The 10,153-nt window shown below is 44.5% G+C and overlaps 1 pseudogene; it reads right to left on the bottom strand.

The window, feature by feature from the left end:
* Positions 1 to 1,579: 1,579 nt before the first annotated feature.
* Positions 1,580 to 9,334, bottom strand: LOC133108536 (mitochondrial ornithine transporter 1-like; annotated as a pseudogene).
* Positions 9,335 to 10,153: the final 819 nt, after the last annotated feature.

Below are 10,153 nucleotides of genomic sequence, written 5' to 3'. Positions count from 1 at the left end.
TACCTTACGTTTCTCGTGCATGTGATTTACTAATTTACTAATGCTAGGGCAGGATAGGTTTATTACTAACGATTACTAATCTCCTTGTTAAACTTGTCATCCATCGCACCTGTTTTCCATTTCCTTGCTACGCTCTAACTAATTGTCTACACCTGTCTACACCTGCATTTATAGCCCAGTCGCGCAACTGTTCACTGCGAAATTGTCTGCCTCTGTTTACCACGCAACTCTTGAGCATTATTTACTGTTTGATTACACGTTACGATCCACGCCTGTTTACCGACCATTGTTTATTGATTTCTGTTTTGTGACCATCGTTTGTTTTTTGACTTCGTCCTTGCCTACCGTTTTTGTACTTTTGCTTCGCTGATTGTTTCATGGTTTCGACTCCCGCTTCGTCCACGACTACGCCTCTGCCTGCCGTCCGTCTGTTCATCTGCCCCGCTGACAGCTCTCCTGCTACCGGACCTCCCTGCACGTCTACCGACTACGAGTTTGCCTCTTCCCTCGGCACCGTGCTTTTTGTTTGTTTACTTTTTGTTTGGCTGGATCTACGTGTATGGACTTTGCTTGTGTTGACTACTCTCCTGGGATTCGTCCCGAATAAAGCCCTGCGGGGTCTTTATATTACTATTGTTTCTGAGTCGTGCATTTTGGGTCCAACCCCCACGCACCCGTCTCATTTCTTTTCTCTTTTTATTGTTCAAACCAATCAGTTGCCGTTTTTAGGACTAAGGAGTCAATATGAATCACACGAGAGAGGGGGATGATCCTTACTAATAAAGTAGACTACTTACTGTATAATACACTGAGTACTTTATTATGAACACTTGTACGCCTATTTGGTCATGTGATTATCTAATCAGCCAATCATTATATGGGTCAGGAGCTTCAGTTAGTGTTCACATCAACCATCAGAAAGGGGAATAAATGTGATCAAAGTGACTTTGACCGAGGAATGCTTGACTGCTGATCTCACGCTGATTCTCAAGCAGAGAAGTTTGCAGAGAATGGTGCAAAAAACAAAAAAAATCCAGTGAGCAGCACTTCTGCAGACAGAAATGTGTTGTTAATGAGAGAGGTCAGAGGTGACAGGAAGGTGACAGTAACGCAAATCAATAAATCAATAAGTCAATAAATACCTAATAAAGAGCTCAGTGAGTGCATATGGTTAAGCCTTTACAGATGTACAAAAATACTTTATATTTATAAAGGTGTAAAAACTACAATTTATTAAAGTAACTTCTCATATAATTCCCTGAATATGAACAGGTAGAATTTTTTTTTTTTTTTCACAGAATTTCAATTTGGCAAAACAAACATTCAATTCCCATAAATTTGACCATCATATCCACTGTGGTATAAATACTGCATTGCTTTGAACATACAGATAGATACACATAGTTTATGGGAATTTTTAATCTGGATTCCTGCTGAGTGGTACAGATTTGAAGGTCCCAGCAACTTGCAGCCTATTTCCCCTTTCTCATTATTATAATTATTATACTGATTTATATTCTATCATCATCAAAACAGAAACAATACTACGACTTAAAATAAATATGAACACTGGGGATTGGAGTGTGTGTGCTTATAAAATTGCTTTTACTTGGAATTTATTGTATTGAAGTCTACACAGCGCTACTTACTCTAACAAAACATGCATAATTGCATAACTCATGGCCAGTTCTGACAGGAGGTTATAACAGGCTTGCTACAAGAAGGAATGTTCTACCACTGCCAAAATGTATGCAGCAAAGCTTTGCTTCAAAATGTACTTTGAAAAACTATGAAACAAATGCAGGAGCTATAATATTTTTGCTGGTCATAACAGATGATACACCATGCCCAGGACATAGCTCTGTAGGCTTCACAGTGTATAGTATTAATCACAATTATCTAAAAAAATAAATTCATTAAAATGCACTTTAAACCCTGGTCCCCAAGGTCATGTAGGCTGGTTTAGTTAGAACAGACTGGGTAAATGGTAGGGTAGGTGGTGACTTGGGTAAAAGACTGCTGGAGCGATGGTGATGTTGATGATGATGATGTTGATGATCTTGATGATGATGATGTTGAGGATGTTGATGATGATGATGATGATGTTGATAACGGTGATGTTGATGTTGATGATGATGATGATGTTGATGTTGATGATGATGATGTTGTTGATGATGAGATGATGACGATGATGTTGATGATGATGATGTTGTTGATGATGAGATGATGATGATGATGATGTTGATGATGATGATGAGATGATGATGATGATGATGTTAATGATGTTGATGATGTTGATAATGGTGATGTTGATGTTGATGATGATGATGATGTTGAAGAGGACTGGCTCAGCTGTCGAACTGCTGCATCATCAGCTTGCGGCTCAGCTCGTAGGCGAGGAAGAGCGCTCCGTTGGCGGGAAAGGTGCGGATCATGGTGGGGGTGAGGCCGGAGTACAGAGCAGCGAATCCTGTGGGGCGGTACACGGAACACGGCCAATCACAGCAAGGATTGCATGTATGAGTGCCAGGCTGAGCCCTGCGGTTGCAAACTTGAGCAACATTGCTGTTTCAGCAAGAATCCAGCAATGCAAGCAGCTAATATGTAGAAATACCACACACATAATTTCCCATTAATAAGCATGTGATAATGATTTAACCTATTTATTTACTGATACATCAACTTTGAGGACAGTCTGTAGTAGTAGTATTCAGTCGTGGAGTCACATTTCCTGAATTCCCTTTGCATGTGGTCAACCTAATTTCCTCTCCACTCCTCACAAAGGTTCTGTCCCATATCATTACATTACAGTTATTTAGCTCTTTCATCCAAAGCAACTTACAGTTGATTAGTCTAAGCAGCATCTCATCACGTTTTTGTTCCGGATGTATTCCCTTCTCCTCTCGTCTCCCTTACTCCCTCTGCAGATTCACAGCTGCCGCTCACCTTCAGTGCGAACGATGCCCATGAACGTTTTGACAAGGCCCTGCTGCCGTCCAGTCAGGGAATGGACCTGGATTCTGGACTTCACGCAGTCTATGGGATACACCACCAGCCACAGGCAGGCACCCCCAAACCCCCCGCTGAACATGACCGGGACCACCCCTGTGAGAGACAAACCCATGTTAGCAAGAGGAAGACATTTTATGTGCAGCTTGAGAAAGGGGACTGGGCGTCTGTCTGACCAGCAGGGGTAGCTGGTGAGCAATGAGACACAGGGCTGATTCCCATTGCTTATTTTATCCATCCTCGTCTCCTCGGTCCTTGAGTGACCCAGAAATGTATAGAGATCCACCATCTTTAAGGACATTCCAACCCATTAAATGCTCCTTGGAGGGGTAAGGAGGGAAGAGACTCCAAGAGGATGCTTCAGCGAGTGCAGCCTTTGCAGCCATAGCATAACATAATATAATGGTGAGAACAGGTCATTCAGCCCAGTAATTTTACTACAATTTTCCTACCACTAAAGTGTACCTCCTGCTTAGTTTGCCTAAAAGTGAAATCGTGTCTAGCACTGTGACAAGCCTGTTCCTGAAAACTCCTAGTGTTTCTGCCTCCACTACATGTCCTGACGAGCTATTCCACACAGTGACCACACTCTGTGTGAAAAAGTACTTCCTAATATCTGTGCAGAATTTATCCTTTACCAATTCCAATGTATGCCCTCTCGTTCTGCTAACTGAACTCACTTCCAGTAATTGATCTAGTACTTCTTTTTATGGTCAGAGCGTAGGAGACAAACAGATTGCGCACACAGGATTACTTCACAGCTTCCATACACACGCAATCTAGTACTTCTTTATTCTCAATATTGGCAAGGTCATCTTTTGTTGGAACCCCTGACAAATATATGATCTACCTGTGGATCCACCTCATTTCATCTGCCGTGTGTATAATCGATTGTGGCTTCAAACGGATCCACAGGTCGATCATATATATGTAAGGCTTTTTGAAAAAAAACAAGCTCATGTTTCCTTGCTCAAAGGAAAGATTGGGAGTTCATAACTTCCATGATCAATTGGCTGCCATGCAAGGCATCAACCAGCTCGTCAGGAGCAATTGGGGGTTAAGTGTCTTGTTCAGGGACACTTCGACACACCCAGGGCGGGATCGAACCGGCAACCCTCCAATTGCCAGACGACTGCTCTTACCTCCTGAGCCAATCTCAACCCCCAGCACCCCCCTGAATCAGAGCCCCTTTTAATCACAAAGCAGTGCGAGGCCCATAGCAAAGGGTACCAATGTCCTCTTTGTCTCTCCCCATGGATCTGGCGAAGGTGGTCCGGCTCAGCTCGTAACCCCCAAAAAAGCAGAAATACCTGGGCACCTCCCGAACAATGGTAGCGGTCAGACCCTGGTAGAATCCCAGAGGACCGTTGTTCTGGATCACTGTCCTAACGACAGACCACATGGTGCTGTGGAGAGAGAGGGAGAGGTTGGAGACCTGTGTCACGGTCTTCCCTACTGTCGTCACCCCAGTGATGGAACAAGCCCCCTACAACCGAGTCGCTGTCTACCTTCCTCCACAAGACTCAAAATACACCTGTTTGCACTGCACCTACCCTACTCAACATAATGCTGCAAGAGCTAACATGGCCCTTAGCAGGATGTTCTAGGCTTTTGTGCTGACTGCTACTTTCAGTTTGTTGGTGACTGACTGATCACTGATGACTTAGGATGGGAATCATCTCAACTTGTTGCTTAAGCAAGTGGGGTTGGTGGGGGTTCAGGAAGGGTCCCTTGTTCCCTCTTCTCCACCCATCAGTTTCGGGGTGAAAACTCACTTCTGCCCCTTGGCGACCTTGCCCGTGGCCTCCATCTCGTGCATGGTCTGGAGCCGACACTTTACCAGCCCTGCGGGGCAGACCACCATGGAGGAGAAGATGGAGGCCAGAGATCCTGCACAGGCTTTCTGCACATCGCTGTCAGGACAGATGCAAAAACAGGCAAGTTAGGCAGTCGCCTATAAAGGCTTCATCCAAGGCGAGTAAAGGTCTTGGGTTCTATCCAAGAGTAATTTTTTGCTACCTACCATTTCATGCAAATTTGTCAAACCAGGTTTTTTCCAAAAAAATCTAAATGGCGGAAAATCTAGCCAGTTGCTAATGAAAATGCTAGTGTCACAACTGAAAAAATAATAATTCTTGGCCAAAGTTACGGCTCAAGAGTTATAAACCAAAAACTTAAAAGTGTTAACGGCAGTACGGATGAAAAATAATTATTACATTTGTTCCAGTGGGTGGATGATCAAGGGCAGGACTAGGTGCTGGCTCACCTGAGTGCGGCCTCTCCACCCAGCCCACACACCCGGCCCACCACGCTCTGGCAGAAGCCGTAGCTCATGAAGATCACCGAGTTCTCAGCGATGTTGGCGAGCAGTGCCGGCGTGGTGCCCTGGTACAGGCCTTGCAGGCCCACCTGCCGGTAGATGGACACAAAGCAGTGCAGGAAGCCCCGGTACATGGTGGGGAAGGTCTGCATCTTCACTTTCGCTGTGTCCAAGGGCAGGCCACTGAACACACAGGCCGTGCCCCCTACAGGAGGAAGGGACAGAATGAGGGTGTAAAACCCAACGCTAACCCAACGACGGAATTTAGCGAGGGCTGAAGGTATCAGCGTGCTCATCCTTCTGGTGGTGCTGAAAGAATACTAATAGGGTTAAAAATTAGTGGCCCCTATGCAGACAGTCTAGATCAGCCAATAAACAAACCACGATACAAAGGCAGTAGTACCACTCTGCCTTCCGCTCTTTACTGGTCCGGGCTGACCCAGAATCTCCACAATAGGGCCAATAGATTCACCTTCGTTTATCTGACTCCATTTTAGAATAATAATTTAGATTAGTTATCCACATTTAGTGGATGTCGTATTTATAATTTTGATTTGATCGCTATAGGAATCCTGTACTGAGATTTAATGAGTCTTCCCCCACAGGCTCCTGCCCGTATGGGGGGGGGGAGACAGTGGGGGTTAATGATGCACGCTCCTAAATTACTTTACAGCCACATATTCCACAATACCAGAGGAAGCCAGCAAGCTGACCAGCCCTGAGTGATAATGCCAGATGTCGGCCTTACAAGGGGAAGTCAGAGAGAGGGAGTGAGAGAGAGGGAGAGGGCGAGGGGGAGAGAAGAAGTGAAAGATGGAGTGAGAGAGGAAGTGAGAGACTGTGACTGAGAAAGACTTAGAAAGGCAGTTAACAGTTAAAGTCCCAACAGCTGATCTTACCAGCAGTGGTTCATACTGTACATGTATGGTGTTCTAAAAGGGTAATATCAATTTGTGAATATAGGATAAAGTTTGGGGAATGAGCCTGTATAATAAACTATGGTATATAAACTACGTCACGACTATCCGACATATCTCCCTGTTCTATGAACGAGGTGACTGCAGGAATGTGGAGACCCTGAAATATGCCACATATATTGTAGATTAACCAGATGGTCTTATATCATTCAGTCTTCCTTTTCTCTTAACTACAGGAGGTTTTCATTTACAGGACTTTTCCATCCACTGTAACTAGTTTGCCTTTGGTCTCACACCTTAATATATTTTCAGAGAGCATATCATTTTTGGCTGCTTTGGCATCAGAAGGTGGGAGGCAGATGTTTTTAAGCAATGTTGTTTATGTTGTTTTTTAACAGTGAACAGCAAAGGGGCGGCGCTGACATTACCTAGGGCTCCAGCAGATCAATGATCAATGATGGCCTGGACCACTGGATGTGGCGCCATGGCAACTTGGAATTCTGGGTATCCGACTTGCCTGAGGAAAAAGTTATGGGGAGGTCACATGTGGAACTGAACTCCTGCAGTGGATCAGACAGTACATTCGGTCATTCGGATCTGACCACATCCCCGATGGCCAGGAATTTCATGTTTTTGAGGAAACAACATTTACACAGAGATACGCGAAAAATATGTGCACTATCCGGATTGTAGTCAGGTCAGAAATGTGATGATTCGGTTCAGAATTCTTGCTTACCCTGGTGTAAAATCCAGCTATGACCAGCTTGAAATGACCAGCTACCAGCACAGCTTCAGCGAAAACAGCTTGAGCTGGTCAAACCATGTTGAGTACGGAGCTGGTCAGAACTGGTCAAGCACCTACCAGCTGTTTCAAAACATAGCTTGAGCTGTTACTCAGCAGGGTACTACACTGATGGTTAATATGGGGCTAATAAGCGCATTCTATATTTTCAGTTACAAGTAATATTTAGGCGGCACAGATGGCAGATGGGTAGCACTGCCGCCTCACAGCAAAGAGATCCTGGGTTTGAATCCCCGTCGGCCAGGGCCTCTGTGCGGAGTTTGCATGTTCTCCCCGTGTTTGCGTGGGTTTCTTCCGGGTACTCCAGTTTCCTCCCACAGTCCAAAGACATGCAGGTTAGGCTGATTGGAGAGTCTAAATTGCCCATAGGTATGAGTGTGTGTGTGAGTGAATGGTGTGTGTGCCCTGCGATGGACTGACGACCTGTCCAGGGTGTATTCCTGCCTTTCGCCCAATGTATGCTGGGATAGGCTCCAGCGACCCTGTTCAGGATAAGCGGGTTAGGATAATGAATGAATTAATTAATTAATGAATGAATGAATGAATGAATTAATATTTACCCTCACTAACTCGCCGCCAAAGATAAGGAATTAAATCTGATTTGCAACACCTTGAGGTCCAGCTACAGTAACCTTGACGCCTTAATTCTGTGATCCACGGAAATCACGTTATCTTTTCTGTGGTAAAGTAAGCCTTTCATAAGGTTAATATGTCAACAAAAAGTATATTTTATTTTACACTGTAAACTGCGAATAGCTTGACACAGTAAACGCAGTTAACCGACTGGCTCGGGGGGCGACATGGGTCAGGCAGTAAGGGCAGTCGGAGGGTTGCCGGTTCGATCCCCCGCCCGGGCTGTGTCGAAGTGTCCTTGAGCAAGACACCTAACCCCCAAATGCTCCTGACGAGCTGGTCGGGGCCTTGCATGGAAGCCAATCGCCGTCGGTGTGTGAGTGTGTGCATGAATGGGTGAATGGAGAAGCATGAATTGTACAGCGCTTTGAATAAAGGCGCTACATAAATGCCTGCCATTTACCATTTACCATTCCACAAGCAAATCGGTCTCCAAACTTAACCCTTAAGCGTAATACTACATTACATAACATTACATTAATGGCATTTGGCAGACGCTCTTATCCAGAGCGACGTACAACAAAGTGCATACCCATAACCAGGGATAAGTGCGCTGAAAGACCCTAGAGGGAAGTACTTTGTTGCTACCTGTACAACAAAGATAAGGACCAGGGCCTATTTAAATTATTATTATTTTTTTTACAAACAAATAAACAAACAAACAACAAAGCAAAAGTGACCGAACTTAACTATCCAAACACTGCTTACCTAGCCAACTAAAAATACCGAGACACAAAGTAAATCACAGAAAGACAACAATTAAGGTTCACAGGGAGGGACGGGGACGGGGACGGGGAATACTAGTTCAGACGATATAGCTAGCTAATTGTATGCTATGTGCACATCTGTGAGGTATCTTGAATATCACATTATCCAGAGAATACGCGAGAAATAGAACGTTAACATTGTTGATAACCAGTTGTTAGGATAGCCACTGGAATGTTCCGATATTCGCTAATTCGCTCAAAACAAATAGAGACCAATTATAGCATACAAGTAAATTAATTTAGCTCGGTAAGTTAGTAAAATAAGACAGACTAACCTGGCGCCGCTTTGCCAGGTGAAATTAATTTTATGGGCCGACGGAATATATAAGGTCAACAACAATATTGACATTAACTATTTCGCAAGTTAGAAACTACAACCATTCGTACAAGGTGAATACTCTCAAGACTCACCTGTTTTAAATAAAAATATGGATGCGTGTCATGCCCTTCCAAATTAAATTCATAAAGTAACCGGACAAAATGTCGTATTTAGAGCATGGAAATAACGACTGGACAGTTCTGACTGTACATATGAAATAGTATTAAATATGTAAATAGTCACAGTCATTAGCAAGCTTCTCATTCCGTTTGCTAAGGCGTAGTCACTCGTCTTAGCGCCCGCATAGTTCGTGGTGCCAAATTAACCGTGCAGTGCAACCCGACTGTGTAAGAACATCATGTTTTAGAAAAAATAAAATGATGATTATAGGGACTAAAATCGGAAATCAACGCTAGTTTGTTCAATAGCCTATATATGTCGAAGATAGCTTATCTATCTAACGGTATGATGACGGTATATGCGGTCGACATCTATGGGTATTTTGCATAGATCCGATCTTAACGTTAAACATTAATCTATCATCTAAAGACTAACAGAGATGCGACTCCGTAGTGCCAGAACTTTAATGTTGTCCGTGTTTCCTAATCGGAGTATTTATACACTGCTCAAAAAAATAAAGGGAACAGATAATGTAACTCCAAGTCAATCACACTTCTGGGATATCAACCTGTCCAGTTAGGAAGCAACACTGATTGTGAATCAATTTCACCTGCTGTTGTGCAAATGGAACAGACAAAAGGTGGAAATGAGAGGCAATTAGCAAGACAACCCCTATAAATGAATGGTTCTGCAGGTGGTGGCCACTGACCATTTCCCTGTCCTCATCCTTTCTGGCTGATTTTTGGTCACGGTTGCATGTGGCCAGTGCCCTCACCACTAGAGGTAGCATGAGGCGGTGTCTGCAACCCACAGAAATTGCTCAGGTAGTGCAGCTCATCCAGGATGTCACATCAATGCGTGCGGTGGCAAGAAGGTTTGTTGTGTCTCCCAGCACAGTGTCAAGAGCATGGAGGAGATACCAGGAGACAGGCCAGTACACCAGGAGACGTGGAGGGGGCCGTAGGAGCACAGCAGCAGGACCGCTATCTGCTCCTTTGTGCAAGGAGGAACAGGAGGAGCACTGCCAGAGCCCTACAAAATGACCTCCAGCAGGCCACTAATGTGTATGTTTCTGCTCAAACTGTGAGAAACGGACTCCATGAGGGTCCGACGTCCACAAGTGGGGCCTGTGCTCACAGCCCAACACCATGTAGCCCGATTGGCATTTGCCAGAGAACACCAGGATTGGCAGATTCGCCATTGGCACCCTGTGCTCTTCACGGATGAGAGCAGGTTCACACTGAGCACATGAAGACGTGACAGAGT

This window comes from Conger conger, chromosome 13, assembly GCF_963514075.1.
Source record: "Conger conger chromosome 13, fConCon1.1, whole genome shotgun sequence".
NCBI classification, from domain to species: Eukaryota; Metazoa; Chordata; class Actinopteri; order Anguilliformes; family Congridae; genus Conger; species Conger conger.
This window is presented reverse-complemented; position numbering and strand designations above follow the sequence as displayed.